The sequence below is a fragment of the Triturus cristatus genome, chromosome 3_1 (genome assembly GCF_964204655.1).
Source record: "Triturus cristatus chromosome 3_1, aTriCri1.1, whole genome shotgun sequence".
Classification (NCBI taxonomy): domain Eukaryota; kingdom Metazoa; phylum Chordata; class Amphibia; order Caudata; family Salamandridae; genus Triturus; species Triturus cristatus.
The window spans coordinates 768,364,343-768,381,848 of NC_140583.1; the positions used below are offsets into that span (position 1 = coordinate 768,364,343).

The 17,506-nt window shown below is 48.5% G+C and overlaps 1 protein-coding gene and 1 pseudogene across 1 annotated transcript in view; both read right to left on the minus strand.

Moving 5' to 3' along the window:
- TH (tyrosine hydroxylase) overlaps nt 1–17,506 on the minus strand; it is a 389,931-nt gene that overhangs the window by 148,544 nt on the left and 223,881 nt on the right. The gene's annotated exons all lie outside the window — the stretch shown is intronic.
- On the minus strand, nt 12,930–14,670 carry LOC146860980 (18S ribosomal RNA; annotated as a pseudogene).

The window sequence follows — 17,506 nt, forward strand, 5'->3', positions numbered from 1 at the left end:
TGACGGTCATGGTCACAGGCATAATGGTGAGCGTAGCAGGCATTTGACGTGCAGTCTTGGCATACTGTGGCTATCCATTGGCTGGGATACTGTGGCTAGCCATAGGGTGCATTGAATGACAGTGCCCATCCTTGGTATGTTTGTGGCAATCCCGGTTATGAGGGAGGTGATAATGTTTTTAATACCAAAGTAGAAAAATACCTGTGCTTGCCCTACAGACCACACTACTACCAAATTGTGTCCTCAAAATGCAGAAGCCCTCTGTTAGAACCGGCACTTTCCCCTTTGGTTGAAGGGATTCCCCCAGTCAGGCAGAACCTACTGCTCCCATCAAGTGATCATCCTTAGGTAGCTTGGCACTGAGCAGTCAGGCTTTCCTTTGAGGCAATGCGTAAGGCAAAGGTACAGCAGTCACTAGCGATAAATATACTGATCGTCAGACAAGAGACTTTAAGCAGGATGTATGTAAATAACATTATATTCAACACACATGTTCATTCATTATAACATAAACATCATATACTTTCCGCCGACAACTTGGGGTGGTATGCCTAGTTACCACACCGGGAATCTCACAATAATAGTTAAGTAAGAATTTTTTAGAGTTTGCAGCTTAGTTACTTTTTCTTTCATACAAAGTCGGCTCCACACAACATTTTTGGAACAAAAACCCGTAACATTGGTTCCTATTGGAGACAAATTGTTATCAGTTTCACAGGTAATTACCCGTGTGAGTGGGCATTTCGGAAGTTAGGACCAAGGATCCTCAAGGTCTAGGTTGACACTAAAGTTGCACCACCAGCGGGACTGGGGCGGCCGGGTGCAGAGTGCAGGGGCCCTATTTTAGCCAATGGGACTAAGGGGGCCTTCGGTCAGGAACTGCTTACGAGCAGGCCACTCGGGTATGGGAGCTAAGTTCCAGGGGTTAAGGTCAGCACTACAGGGGCCAACAATCAGCACAGGAACTGCACCACCAACGGCAAAGGGGCGACCGGGTGCAGTGTGCCAAGGCAATGTCAGGAGCCCTGTGGATTCCAATGGAGGCCTTCAGTTCGGAAAATATGCTGCAGGCTCGGGCAGGGAGACTTCTGGAAGGTGACCATCAGCTGGAGAGGTAAGTTGGGCTCTACTGGGATGCCTAGACAACATCAGTTTAGCTGCCCAAGGCCATGGGGCATCGGGTGTAGGGGTATCTTTTGGCTTTGGGTTCTTCTTACCAATTACGGTCACGGTCTAGGGGACCCTTCAGGTTGAAGCTGCAGGCGTCTGCTTGAAGCTTGAGGGAGGTCAGGGAACAGCAGATCCCAGGTTAGGATTCCTCGTGGTGTTATGCCACTCGAACTTGGGCTATGGGCATTGTGTGCAGAGTGGTGCAGAATCGCGGAGCCACCTGGATCTGGATTCTGTGGGTGAGTTTTTGCTTGAGCAAATCCGGTGCTCACAGGAGAAAGAGTCTTAAAGGTGGTTGCAGGGCAGGCCCTCTGGGCTCTGGGGGCTGCTGGTTGCTGGACTTGCAGAGGTTCTCGCTGTAGGCAGGTCGAAGTCAGGACAGGCCAGAAGTGCTGTGTCCAGAGAAGTTGGTGTCCTCTTCTTCCTGGGTCAGTGAGGCTCTTCGGTCCTTCTTCTTTCTTTCCCGAATCTGAGGAGGCATGGTTCAGGGTTGCCCACATACTAAATACTACATTTAAGGGTGTTAGAAGGGGTGTGAAGGTCGGGACCAATGGGTGGTAGGTAGGTACACCCCTTATTATGCCACCCTCCAGTGGGAGCGGGGCATGAGCTTCTCCCTAATTGGCTGGGTCCCCTCATCTTCATGATGGAGGGGACTGAGATGTGTGTTTCACCTCGCCTACCCCACCTGAGTGGTGTGGTTGGCCAAGGTTGGCACACCTCTTTTCAGCTTGGTTTTCTCACCAATTCTCCTGTCCAAAGTGGGGGGCAGAACAGGTGGAAGCCAGTAGCTGGTATCTGCAAAACGCAGGGACAGCTTCAAAAAGGCGGCAGGGCTCTGAAGCTTCCCCTTCGTGGATCCAGCCCATTCTGGGGGAGGAGGCATGACACCTCTGCCCAGGATGGGCTGAGAGCGGAGGCTCTCTACCCAGGGGTCCAGAAACCTGTGTGGAGGTGGCAAATGGTGAGCAGCCATTCAGGAACCACACCAAGGCTGGTCGTTGTTCAGGGGTCATCTCTAAGATGCCCTTTGCATCCATTTTACTAAAAATGTGACACTGGCAAAAGTGTTGGTTTAATGTGCTGAAAAGTTTGCTACCAAACTTCCCAAGTTTTAGTAAAGCCCTTAGGGAGCTGTGGGATTTGTAATGACCAACTTCCAGACCATATACTCTTTCTGGCTTTCTTCCACTTACAATATCTAAGAATAAACTTAGACACTATAGGGGTACATGGCTCAGGCCACTGTACCCTCACCTGAGAGCTAGTGCACCTTGCTAAAGGGGTGACTTACCTAGACCTCAGGCAGTGGGTTGCAGGCATGGCGCACAGGGATGTGTGCCATGTCAGCTTTTCACTTTTCTCTGCACCAAAACACGCAGCCTGCAATGGCAGTATGTGTGGGGGTTAAGGTACAGGGTCTCTAAGGTTGACACAATAGGTGCTGCAGTCCTTAGAGGCCTTTCCTGGTCACAGTGCCTTTGGTACCCATGGTACCATTTACAAGGGGCTTACCTGTGGCCAGGAATGTGCCAATTGTAGGTACAAAGGTACAGTTTTGGAAAAGAACACAGGCCCTGGGAACCTGATTGTCAGGGACCAAGGGCACATCAAGTCAAGTGGCATCAGATGTCAGGCAAAAAGTGGGGGGTAATCATACGGCAACAGGACACATTCCCACAAAGGGTACACCCCAGGTCACAACGATATCAAATATATCTACATACATGAAACAGGAACATTTTTTAGCAGCACCAAGGGCCGGAGCCACGGGGTTCAACCCAATGTCAAATGTATTGTGCTTTTGACATTTAATCAACATATAAAGCGACATCGTGGGCCAGTGTTGTGAATCACAGCCAGTCCACTGACTATCACTCCCACACTCACTCTGCACCACTACATGAAGCAATAAGTACCAGCTCAGTTCGTAGGGAACTCTCTTGCACACATATGCACTCACCACCCTAATGCAATACTACTGGTACCCAGCAGGTCAATGGATAACACACTGTTGCCTCTGTGGCCCCTCCACCACCTGGTTTACCCAGATTGTCCTATTCTCCTCTTTGGAAGATAACCAGCCCTGCCTCCTGGAGACTGGGTCGCACGTGGCCAAAATCCCACTTAGTCTGGGTCCTCTGGAAGCATGTGGGGATATGTAGCATGTTTTACATAAGAGGTAGATGTAAACAAGGGGAGTTTAGCAGCCACTCTGGAAGTTCACCCACAGGTATCAAATGGAGTCACGCAGTCTCTTGACCCAGTTCCGAACTATACCAGAAGCGTTCCTTCAACCCAAGCAATCTCTCTCACCACTACCTGGCACCAAGATGTCTTCAGGAGGGGCCTGGTGTGGAGAGGGCAGTTGGTCCACCGCGACAAGAGTCAAAAGGGTCAACCGATGAATGGGGAGTAACACAGGGGAGCCTCTTGATAAAAGGAGGCACCCCGAGCAGTACATGAGGGTCAGGGTCATGACCAGGCAATCCAGCAACAGCGTCTGGTGTGTGTTGGTATGGGTCGCACCAGTCACTTCAGGACTCCAACACGGAGACTTTCAGATTCTGAACCTCCCTGGAAATGATTATGTGGCACAATCACCAGTGCACGTTGAGATGGGTTGCACCAGGCAATTCAGGTTACACACGATGAATAGTTGGAAATTCCATACCTCCCTGAAAATGAGGCACAACATCCGGTGCACAATGATACAGGTTGCACCAGATTAGTCTGGTCTCACACACCGTGCAAGTTCAGCAGAGCCACAAGAGATAGAATGAGGCACTACTAGAGGTACACCCCCACCTCTGAGGATCGCACCCTGTGATTCGGACACCGCACACAATGAGCATGCAGCCGGTGTGTCACATGAGAGAGATGAAGCACGATCGCAGAAATGGGCCATGTGGGTTCTTGCAACCAGTGAATCCACTTACCACCAACTAGATGCTTATGAGTGTCAGGGTCCCTGCAATACAGGCACCACACGCCTTAAAGCGGGCAAGATTTCTGGGGGTATGCTCTAGACAATCCGATCTCCAGACACAAGGTTTAATTCTACGCTCACACCGCGCTACCAGATGGGATTCCGTAGCTGATGTGGGCTCTTGAGAGCACCACTTTCCAGATGTCACAGGTCGATGGTGTAGGTCCCTCGCAGGAGATCTTTGATGTCCCTAAGATCTCCGTGTGAACAGGAGGCCGGTCAACAGGTCCTTGAAGAGCACACTTCAGGGTGCCTCACTTCAGTAGGACTTCCGCCCAGGCCAGCCACTATTCAGAAAAGGGCACAAGGTCCCTCTATGTGCATAACAGAGTTCTCTGGCCGTGTGCACCACGCAGTCCTGGTTCTCCGGTCCTGCGTCCTCACAAGCTTACCTCACCGCTTGCTGAAGGATGGCTCTCGTAGTTATACTGTTGTGTGTCTTTGAAGTTAGGCAGGGTGGTTCAAGGGTTTTCCATTTGAACCACGGATGTCCCCCTTAAAATGTAGGCCTGTCTGCCATGGGGCTGTGAAATGTCCTTTAGTGGGGCCATGATCTGGACAGAGGCTAAGTGCAAAATCTCTCTCTCTAATCTATCCCATCCGGACTTCAAATGGCAGAGGTCTTGTTATTCTAATAGGATACCCATGGTTTATGACAGTCGCTGGGGAATGCACAGATGTGCTCCCCCGACCCCTGGTGTCCACTGGAGCTAGGCACCACAGCACACAAGACTCTTAAAGCATAGAAAGGTACACATTCTACAAATTTAATAAAGAAAGCAGGGTTTGGCCCATGTCAGTCAGCAAGGCTGGGCCTCAAAAGTTGTGTTCAAGAAAAAGTGCCAATGCTGATGATCATTTAACACTGACGAAGACTTGAAATTTCGTGAGTGCGCAAATCAATTAAATGCGGCAAATATTTACTTTTTATAAAGTTTCTGGAAAAATTAACAAGTCATTTATGTATATCAAAGTCATACACAGTGACAAACACACATTAGAAAACAATCTGTCAATCCTCAAACAGAAACTTAAAACCCACAAAAAATGTTCACACCACATCACATGTAACAAAAAACATAATACAATACCGTTTCAACTAAGTGTAAATATATAGCAGTGTTTTGTATCCTGAGTCTGAATTGATCTTAAAAAGAGCTAGACCAATTAAAACCATTTCATAGCTCTGGCCTGGAAGACCTATACCAGAAGTGGAAAAACAAATTCTGTCAGTGGCACATAGACAGAGATATTTTCTTTACACAAATTACATCATTCGGCTTGTAAGCCCAAGTTAACTTATTAACAGCGCTCTCTGGGTTGTGCCCTTGCCAACTCGTTTCCAACCCTGAAAACTTGGGTGTTCTCCTCAGGACTCAAAACACATGGATACTCAAGAAGAAAAACACGATGCCTTTAATATTTCATTAGTGTTTGTATGGGGTTGAACTTACAATGACTATTAATTTAACTGTTTACCTTCAGCCAAGGGGTGAATATGTGTTTTGGTCTTCCAATTCATCTCAAGGAAAGTGGAACACAAGTCTTTCTAATGTTCAACAAAAAAGGCATTTCAGGATAACACACCATGTCTGTCATCATATCTCACTTAAAAGTCACCCCTATGGCAGGCTCTTCAGTCCTGAGGTCAGGGTTCTTGGTCATGAATGTGAGAGTGTACTTGCATGAGCAGGACAATCCTACAAATCCCAGAGTTGATTCTCCAGGCTTTGTAAGTGTGGTCAGCCATTTTAATACATATAGTGGACAGAGGTCATTACAAGGTGTCTAACTATATCATGGCTGTACCGTACCCGGTCATGTTTGGTATCAAACATGTTGGAATCATACCCCAACACCGATTCCAGTGTTGGAAGTATGATCCCATGTACTAAGGGGCTCCCCTGTGTACCCACTGTATCCCCGGTAAGAGCCTCTCAGGGTCAGCCAGCAAGCCAGTGCTTCTGCCGACTGCAGACACGATTCCGCCCTCCTGCTGCCCAGCCAAGCTCAAGCAGGGTAAGGTAGAACTATAGGTTTCCTGTCACAGCGAAGTGTGACCACTTAGTGTATTGGGCTGGGGTGAAAGCGCTTGCCAGCACCACCAGACTACTTTGAAGGGCACATTTGGTGCCCTCCTTGCATACTCCAGTTTGAGCCAATTCAGGGACCCCTTGGCTCCCGGTAGGAGAGGGGTGGGCGCCCACTGCCTCACACTCCAGCACTCAGTTTGCCCCGATGCATCATAATAAATGTTGTGCATGATAACCCTTTCTTCAGTATCAGACTTTAGTTCTTCACCCTTGTTGGTGCAGCCAGTCCTGTGTATCTCTAGACACGTGTTGCAGGATAATTGTCCGTCAGTAGAGAGCAACACTTTTTTGGGGGGTGCTGGAGATGCTGCCCAAAGTCTTCTCAGGTCTCAGTACCACTCGCTGGGCGCAGGTGCATCAACCAGCTCGTTAGCACAAGGGAGCCTTTTCAAATAGGGGGGGTGGGCGCACACTGCCTCACAGTTTGCCCTGATGCATCATAATAAATGCAGTGCATGATAACACTTTCTTCAGTGTCAGGCTTTAGTTTTTCAGTGTCAGCCTGCTTAGCAACCCCAGAAGAAAATCGTTTTTTGATCTCTACTGATGACGAATAAAATCCAGAAACACGTGTCTAGAGATGACAGCACTTATCTGCACCAACTTTGGTGGAACACTCCAGCAAAATACCAAGTAAGCGTGCACTACAAACAGCATTTGCCATAATGCTAAGGGGCAAACTGTGCTGGGAGGTCAGCAGTGTGCTCCCACCCCTTCCTGTTTAAAAAGGCTCCCTTGAGCCATTGAGCTGATGAGCTAGTGGAGATGTACCTGTGCGCCTGTGAGAGGTACTGAGACCTGTAAGAATTGTGACAGCCTGCTCAGCAACCCCAGAAGAAAATCGTTTTTTGATCTCTACTGATGATGGATAAAATCCAGAAACACATGTATCTAGAGATGACAGCACTAATCTGCACCAACTTTGGTGGAACACTCCAACAATATACCAAGTAAGGGTGCACTACAAACTGCATATACCATAATGCTAAGGGGAAAACTGTGCTGGGAGGTCAGTACTGTGCTCCCACCCCTTCTTGTTTAGAAAGGATCCCTTGGCTCCCGCTCTGGCACACAACTGCATAAAGGTAGAGGGAGTATCCTCCCCTCTGTCCAGCAGACAGCTGCAATGACAAGGTCACTGTCGACTCTTCTGAACCTCCCAACATATGTGGGCATTTCTCTTCATGCCTCCTGGTCACTTCCGAGTAGCATAGACTCTAACCCCTTTACTTGCAGGTCCCTCACTTCCAGAATCCACCCTCGGACTCTAACGGACTTCTTACCCATCTTCTCCAGAGGCATTTTCTTCTACGTCTTCCATTGGTGTTTACGTAGGTTTCCGACGTCTCTTCACCCCTATGCACCTAGCTTCCCTGGTGTAGGTAACTTGGTTCCCGGGGCATCCAACCTTCCATCCTCCAAGAGAATTCTTCCGGGTCCTCTGGGAAGGGTCCTTCTTCTGCAAAACTTCAATCACAACTTCTCCATTAAGTGCCATTGGGCATGCAGCTGTGTTTCCACTCTGCACACAGCCTCCCTGGAGTTGTTGGATACTTCCCTTGGGTGCTTCCTTGTATTCCCCACTCCTCTGGGACTTCAGGTCCAAGTCCCATCCTCCTCTGCAGTTCGCCTTCCATTTTTTTAGTACATTGTTTCGTCTCCCCTCAAGAGACCACAGTATTTTGTGCTACTTACCTGATTCAATTTGAAGTATTTTGGTGTATTGTGTCGATATCTCCGGGTAGGAGATATGCTAATGTGTTAGTGTTGTCTAATAAATAGAAGTATTTGTATATAAACACTGTGTGTGTGGTTTTTTCCCATTTAACTCACACTACAGATTAAACTGGTAAAACAAGCTGCAGTACACTCCTTCATGATAAGCATGAAGGCTGCTCTTCACAGCTATCCACTTTGAGAACTTTCTATGGCTATCAAAGATCACTAAAATAACCATAATGGTTGACTCGATTAGTGCAAGGTGCCTCACTTAAATAAGTGTACACCATGTACTAAGCCAGCCCCCTACATGCAGTGACCTCAGATATAAGGAAATTTATATCTGTGGTGAGAGGTGCAAACACCATCTCTCAAAGGCTGCAATGGCAGGCTAGTAGTCAGAGTTTAAGTGGACTCCCAAGGGTGGCACAATACATGCTGCAGCCCATGGGAGACCCCTGGTTTACCTATGCCCTGGGCATCGTTTTACCATATACTAGGGACATATGAGGGTATACCAGTAACCAAATGTGGAGGTGCCAAATTACTTACCAAAGCCATTTTGGGAGCGAGAGCACAGCTGCTGGGGTCCTGGTTAGCAGAATCCCAGCAAACTACAGTCAAAACATACTGACACCAGGCAAAAAGTGGGGGTAACCATAAAAGAAAGATCCCACTTTCATACAGCTACTGAGATGGAGTGGCTGCTGTGTCAAGTTGCCTAATATGTAACATGACCTTGACAGAAAATGCAAGTGGTCACAAAGTAACCAGAAATTGAAAATCATCGGACGATTTTCTTATGTGCTAACACCTACACTAGGGGGCATATCTTGCATGGGTCATTACCTGAAAAAAGGGTTACATTAAATCTGTATCTTGCTTGCAAACCAATTCATGTACGATGAGCAAGGTTCAGAAAAGCTGCTATCACTTACTAATGCTGTCGCGCCCATAATACCTTGAAGCAAAACTCCAGGATATCCTGGTTGAATCAACCTATTCCCTCTCAGCTGATAGGCTGATTACTTTCACAGGGCGGAGATTGTGAATAATCAAACATAGATGAGCTAGCCCCCCTGACAGAGGCTCTCTCCCACCTGAGAGCAGAGTTAACCCCCTTGCTGCCAGACCGTTTCCCCAACCTAAGCTAAGCCTTTTTTTGGCTATTTGGGGTAGTTCATGGTTAGGACCCCATAACTTTTTGCCCACAGAAGGTATCCATGCCAAATTTGTGTCCTTGTTTTCAGCATACTGGGAATTCTAAAGGTACCCAGGGTTTGTGGATTGCCCTGGAGGGGACTGAGAAATTAGCCAAAATACAGCTAAATTTGGGTTTTTGGGGGAAACAAGTGCTGCAGAAGAAAGCGGCAATTTTTTTACCTGCAAATGGCATCAACAAAGGGTTTGCAGTACTAAAATCACTATCTTCCCAGCTTTCAGAAACAGGCAGACTTCAATTAGGAAAACACAGTTTTGGCATTTGACTGGGGCTTAGCTAATTTATTCTAATTTGTGTGTGTTCAACCTCCTTCCAATTAGTGGTAGAACTGGGTGTGAAACCAATGGTGGATCCCAGAAAACTATACATTTCTGAAAAAATTGTGAACTCAGGAAGGGGTCACAAGTGTAGATCCTTCAAGGTTTTCCCATAAAAATCAACATTGGAAATTAAAAAATATTGAGATTGAGTTGAAAAAAACAGCCATTAATGTCTACATTTTCATCTGTTACTTCTTCAAACTATGGCATATTATTTAAAGCAATATGCTGTTACGTCCGCTGGACCCTTCTGGTTGAGGGGATACATAGGGCTTGTAGGTTCTCCAAGAACCCAAGGAACCCAGAGCCAACACCTTGCAATGATTTTTTATTGTGTATGGGGGTATACAGCAATTCATTTGGTAAAATATAAAAAGTGAAAAATAGGTATCAAGGAAACCTGTGTATTTCCGAAATGGGTACAAGATATGGAGTTTATTCAAGTTACTCAACCGGCAGGTATAGTTACATTTTAATGATTTTTTAAGGCCTATAGAGGATGGGATCCAGGATGGGAGCGATTGCCCCAGGGCCCGGCTGGAGCTTCTGAACCCGGCCGCACAGGGGTGACCTCCCTGGGCCCGCGGGACCCCATTCTGGGCCCTTTGCAACGTGGCACTCTAGAGGATAGATCCCAGGACCGGGGTAGCCACCCCATGGCCCAGCAGGGGCCTGGGCCCCATTCAGATCCTCAGAACCCAGCCACGCAGGGGCAGCATACACTTTATGGCACCCCTGGCGGGTGAAGGGAACCCAGGTCCCCAGTGGGCTCACAGACTCAGGCCTGCTGGCTCCCTGACAATGCAGAGCCCCGTCCTGTCTGCTCTGTGGCTCGGAAGCCCTGACCGGGGCTACGGTCAGGTGTTTCCAACCAAGCAGACCACAGATACCTAACAGGCCCAACTATGCTCATTCGACCAGAGTTCGGTCTTGACCTTCTCCAGGCAAGCTGCCCTTGGAGACTATTTCGCCCCATCGTGTGCATGGCAGCACAGAATGCTGATGCATGGAGCCCTGGCCCCGCCGGGGCTTTGACCGATGGCGTGACCATGGCCTCCCTCCCTGCCAGAGAAGGGGGAGAGGTCTTCCAGGGTCTGCCACTCTCCCTTTGCCAGGCCCGCTCGTTCTTCGGAGAATGGTAAACATTGCCCCTGGCCAGCTGAAGGCACCTCCTGGGTGGCATGGGACATCAACCGTTGCTGCCATTTGAGACCAGGCCCAGGCATCTGCTGAGGGTTTCTCGGAGCTCTCTCAGGCTTGTATTCCAGCTCGGTACCCCGAGGGCTGGGGCTTCATGCAGGACTGGTCTCTGCTTTTTGCTCCAATCCCAGTAGGGGAGCAAGAGAGTCCTCTCCAGTCTGCGACCAATCAGCCCTGGTTAGTGACTCACTGCTATACCTCGGGCTTAGTTACTGACTGAATTGGGTGGGTGGCTACCATCTTCCTGGAGCCCGGGGAGCTAAGGAGGGATAAGCCCAGGCCACATCCTCTATGGACCGGACTGCCTGGGAAGCCCATTTTCCTTGATTATTAAGCCCCCTCTAAGTGGGTGCTTACAGAACTCGAGTGGGGGGGACAAATGTTGGAGCTAGCCCAGCCGTCTGGCTGGCCGGCCATCTGGTCACCCAGTCCGCTGGGCCATCTGGTACCATAGCCTGGAGAACAGATGACCCAGGACGACCCAGCAACCAGATGGCCCAGGATGTCCAGACCCAGTCACACAGCAGTCCGACGACGACAAGAGTGGCCAAGTACTATGAGGCCAGTGCTTAGGAGGCTCCATTCCGGGGCTGCTTGCCTCCCGATGACTTGTGCTGGAGTAGGGGGATCTCAGTCCAATCATCTGGTCACACTGCTGACCCGCAAGGGATCGTGGCCCCGTCCCAGCACCCTGTGCAGGGCAGGACAGGAAGGCCTCCTGTGCCGGGTAACAGGTTGTGGAGGTGGCCTCCCACGGGCCCACATTCCCCTTCTGCATCCCTTCCCTTGTTGGCAGAGCTACCCATTCCCAGGTATGATAAATGGGGTCGGTGGGCACCCGCAGACGATGACAAAAGCTTGGCTCAAAGGATGAATTTAAATAGATTGCAGCGAGGTAGCTGCTCTGCTACTTATGAAACCCTGACCCAGAATCAAGGTGTCTCCAAATGATTTAGCATCGGGTGCCCCCACAAACATGCGGTGCACTAAGGGCAATGGAGGCAGCCCCCTTTGGTCCATGCTCTGGACCCCAAGTGAGTGGCTGAGTGGCTCCACGCACCTGCACAAGAGGCCGGCTATCCCAGGCTAACAGAGGCTCCACAGCAATACAATATCATTACGGTTTAGGTGGGGATTTAGACTTTGAGGTATTCAGTCATAATACCACAGATGATAGCTTCACCCCATTGGCTCCTCAACCAACACATACACCAAATATCTGAACCTTCAGTTCTTCTCGTACTGAGCAGGATTACTATTGTAACTCACATCATCAATCGGACCCAGGAGAGGCGGGAGAAAGGTGATGCTATCCTTCCATCCACTGCCCATGCGGCAAGATGGCCCGGCGCCTCGTCAAAGCTTCCCCACTGGGAGTTGGACTCCACGATTTGAAAAGTGCTTCCAGGTGCTTGGCCCGGGAGCCCCTGTCCCCCCCACAGGCGAGTGGGGCCCCTAGAACAGAAGCAGGTAGCTCCGCCACTGCCGGTCCCTCAAGGAGGAACAGAGGGACCACGTGAGTCTTTAAACCCTCAGCCTGGCAGCACAGGACCGGGACAAACCAGGTACCTAGCAACAAGGGAGGGTCACCCAACCTGCAGTTCAGCCATTCACCACAGGGCTCAACCCCTGCGGCATCGAGGTTCCCCTGCTTGGGCAGAGGTGCCGGGCCATGCCAGTGGGTAGCCCATCCCCTGCCCTGGTCAGATGTGTCAGAAGGGTGGCTCCCCCTCCCGTACACTGCCCGCCGAGAAGAGCCTGAGTCCCCTCGCGGCCTCGGCTCCTTCTCTTCCAGGCTGCTCTGCCACCCGAGAAGGGCTGCTCTTCGGTCACCCCAAGCCTAGTTGGGCAAGGTTCGGTCGCAGGAGGGCCCGGGTGCAGACGGCAGAGCATTCAGGGCCCAGCCCAGGGAGTCACTACCATTCGGTTTTGCCCTGTTGGTTTATGCCGGGAGATTGGGTTCCATCTCGGGAGCAGCCACCATTGTGCCACTCCCAGAGGGGCTGGGGCTGTCCCTGGTCCCACATGTGTACGTCAGTCGTGACCTCCAGGGTGGAGAATCCTGCCCCATGCCCAGTCCTCACCCAAGTGGACTGCTCTGCAGGCCATGGTGCACGAGGGCAGGGCACAGTGCTGTGCCTATGGTGTGTGTTTTTTCTGGGAGGCAGCCAAGGGTTTTGGCTTGCCACCATCGGTCACTCGGGCCACTCTGCCGTTAATGATCCTTCTGCAGGTTCACCTATGGAAACCTTGTTACACCTTTTACTTCCTCTCGATAGTCATGCTTGATGGTCTTCTCGGCACTCCAGTGGGACCGATCCGATTACCTCACTAAACCATCCAACTGGTTGTAGCTACGGGCGGTGTGTGGAAAAGGGCAGGGACTTAATAAACGAAAGCTTATGACACCCACTTACTGGGAATTTCTCGTTCATGGGAAATAAGTGCACTCTTCATTCCTGATAACAAGCGGGGTTCAGTGGGTTACCCGTACCTGTCATCGAAGGGTAGACGCACACTGATCCATTCAGTGTAGCGCGCGTGCAGCCCCAGACATCTAGGGGCATCACAGGCCTGTTATTGCTCGATCTCGTGTGGCTGAATGACACTTGTCCCTCTAAAATGTTGGACACCAACCATTGGGAATCGCATAACTAGTTGGTATGGAGGAGTCACATTTGTTATCTGAATTAACCACACAAATCACTCCACCAACTAAGAAACGGCCATTCACCACCTCCCACAGAATCGAGAAAGAGCTATCAATCTTTCTATCCTTTCCGTGTCGGGCTGGATGAAGTTTCCCTTGTTGAGTCAAATTAAGCCACAGGCACCTCTCTTGGTGTTGCCCTTCCATCAATTCCTTTAAGTTTCAGCGTTGCAACCACACTCCCCCGGAACCCAAAGACTTTGGTTTCCTGGAAGCTGCTCAGCGGGTCATGGGAATAACACCGCCGGCATCGTTTATGATAGGAACTACGATGGTATCTGATTGTCTTCAAATCTTGGACTTTCATTCTTGATTAATGAAAGTATGTTTGGCAAATGCTTTTGCTTTGATTCGTCTTGCCCCAGTCCAAGAATTTCACCACTAGAGGCACAATACAAATGTCCCCTGCTGTCATTCTAAAACATGGCCCTAGTTTCGAAAGCCAACAAAATAGAACCGGAGTCCTATTCATTATTCCACACTCTAAGTTTTTTCAAAGTAAATGCTTCAGATCCCCAGGACACTTGGTCAAGAGCATCAAGGGAGCACCAAGAGGCAGGGACAGGCAATAGCTTGCCTTGCGGCGGACTGCTAGCTCGATTCCCAAATCCAACCATGAGCCTTTTACCTGCAATTTTAATATACGCTCTTGGAGCTGGAATTACTGCGGCTACTGGCACCAGACTTTCCCTTCAATGGATCCTCATTAAAGGATTACAAATGTACTCATTACAATTACAGGGCCTTGAAAGAGTCCTGGATTGTTATTTTTCGTCACTCCCTCCCTGAGTCGAGAGTGGGAAATTTGCGCACCTGCTGCCTTTCTTGGTTGTGGGAGCCATGTTTTAGGTTCCCTCTCCGGAACGAACCCTGATTCCCCATTACTTGTGGTCACCATGGTAGGCAGAGAAAGTCCCATTAAAAGTTGATAGGGCAGACATCCAAATGCATCCTTGCCGTCACAGGGATGTGCAATCGGCCCAAGGATATCTAGAATCACCAAAGTGGCCGGACAAGCCCGGATTGGTCTAGATCTGATAAATGCACACATCCTTGGAGGTAAGCGCTCAGCAGCATGTATTAGTTCTAGAATTATCACAGTTATCCAAGTAACAGATGGAGTGATCAAAGGAACCATGAATGATTTAATGAGCCATTTGCAGTTTACTGTGCCAGCCATGTGTACTTACATGTGCATTGCTCAATCTTTGAGACAAGCATATGCTACTGGCAGTGTCAACCAGGTAGCTGCATCTGCTGGATAGGTTGTTGGGATCCGTGTGCCCATCCCAGATCGACCTTCCAACCCTCGGGAGCCTGCTGGTAAGCCTGCCCATCTGGGGGAGTTGCTGGGGAGACAGGTGCAGTCACAAAGCACCAGCAGGCCCATCCATCTGCACAGAAGGGAGCGGTGGGCCGAGGTGCAGCCTGAGCGAAACACAGGGTTGCTGGCCTGGGCAGCTAAGACACCCCACTAAACAGTCATTCCGAGCTGCTATGGAAATGCGCTAGGCAGAGAAGGGTGATGGTGTGGTGCACAGGGCCCTGCAGCGTCAGGCAGGATTGGGGGCCAGGCGCCACCCATCTCCCTTCAACTTTGGGCAGCTCACTGGGGAGCAATCGCTGCCAAGGCTGCTCAGCCTTCAATCTGCCAGGTAGAGTCACCACAAACAGCAGGCCCTTGAGTCGGATGGTCCCTGGCAGGGTGGAAGTTCTTCACTTGAAACAACAGCCGAGGCTGGCCAGCAGTCCATCCCTAAACGGACCAAGTATGCCCAATCAATCAGAGTATACAGAACTGGGCGCCCTGCACTGGGATGTTGGCTTTATGTCCCTGCCTGTTCTCGGGGATGGCAATATTGGAGGAAAGGCCCATCAGGCAGGGCTGGAAGGCAGGCATGGACCATGGCCCCTGGGGTATCGGGTGGGTGGAACAACCACTAGAAAAGGGGAACCCCTGAATGAATGAAGGTAGAGCAGCAGGGGAAAATTCACAAGTAAATACAAAAATATCTGCTGTACCTATAGTTATTTTATGAACGCATCTAAGTCGTTTCTTAAGACAGAAAAGAACCACTCTTACTGGACTGTGTAAGGATTACAAAACACATAAAAATGAGGTATTAATCCATATTTTAATTTTTGACCTTGTTAGAAAAATACTTATTCAATGAATACGTGAGATTTAAACATTATACCAACATTTTCATACAAGCAGAACCCAGGACCTATTCGTCCTACAATACATTGGTACCCATGGACAATCTGTGGAATAAAATTATTCACACATACTCATTCATACTCGGACACATTCATACAGTATAACAAAAGACACATGACCCTAAATGCTAAAAATAGAACAAAATGCAGGCCCAAGATAATGGTAAGCGAGTCTTCTTAAGTGTTAAACATAAACCGAGGGGTACAAAAAAGAAGAATGGCATATGGTGAACAGAATGGGGTAACAAGAAAAGTGTGTTCTTGTAGTATCTTAATAAATCTGTGTGGTGAACAATCCAGTTCAATATGCCGACGCGCGTTTCGGTGTGACGCCCCCTTATAACCGGGGCAACACCTTCTTCAGGGCAAGAAATTATTCAGACATAAGTTCCATGGGACCTATCAAGTGATAAATAACAATTAGTGAACAAAAAACTGTTAATTCTAAACATATCTATTAGATAACACTGATTATTTATAAAGTTACAACATACAAAATACATCTAAAATAGACACTGGTCCAGATACATGAGTGGTTGAGCATTGAACATATTAATTATGTTATGAACGTTGCACACATAATGGAAAATAACGAACAAAAAGGCAAATTTGAGAGAAGTTTATGAAGGAATACACAAGCAACAAATGGTTTGGTCATATTGGCAATTGATCAAAAGGAATCCTGGATATATAGCTAGGACTGGATACCGTTGCATAAAATCTGGTAAACAGCATTTAGATAAACTCAGTAAATAAAATATCGTTTGGGGATTCACCCTGGTCGTGTGTCCCCATATATCATCAAGAGAATGATACCACCTAAGGGATGGGTGAGTTTCGAGGACAGTAATAAAAAGTAGGGGTGCGATGTCTGCATGAAACTGATGGTTAGGTAAAGGAAGATGAGAAACATGCTCACCAAGGGATCAGATGGGAAGATGAGAATATATATCTCTCTTTCTCCTTCAGTGATGCAACCTCAGTACTACTAGTGGTACACATATATGGCAATGTAGGGGAACTTTTCAACTTATAGGCATGCGAGATCTAAGGAAGAAAGTAGATCAGGAAAGATTAGCATTTCTAACATAAAACATAGTTTATTAGATTTGTGATGTTTATAAAGGACGACAAAGGCCATGTCCCTGGAACTTAATCTACTTGAAATCAACGGTTTATAGGTGTTCTCTGTTCTCACTATTTGAGCGATGAATAAGAGTCAATGGGTCAGAAACATCAATTAAAACAAGATGGACTAGTGAAGGTCTATTTTTATATATATAAATCATAGAACTAAGTCATAAGTGAGAAACTTAAAGATGTAAATCATCACCTGTTAAGTTTTTAGAGAAACCACCCCGTAATTCCAGCTAGATGTGCGCCTATCCTCACGCTTCCAAGGTTGGTGAGGAAAAGGAAAATGGATTCTGCCACAGCGTCTGGTGAGTCAGACAAAATGATTAGAATTAGCTATAGGCTAATTATGGGGTCAAGGTAATTACTAATCATTGCCCCGTATGAAATGTGAATACCTCGAAGATGTGATTAATCACCTTTTAGGACGTATCGCTGTTCCTGTTTGGCGTGTGGCTGGGTGAAAAAAAGGAGAATAGGACTCCGCCGCAGAATCTGGTGGGTCAAATAACAAAACAAATAGAGTTAACAATCCAGCGCCAATTAAAAGAGCGGGGAAACTGAAGTCGTGGTCATTCTGTCTATTATCTGAGCGCTTACCGGGGGGAAGTTTTCTAAAGCGTTCAGTCCTTCGCCTACGACCAGGTGTGCGGATCAATGTGGGCGCTGCTCCGCATTATACGCGAGTAACTCAAACGTTAATTAATCGCCGTTTTAGTTCAGGGAGGA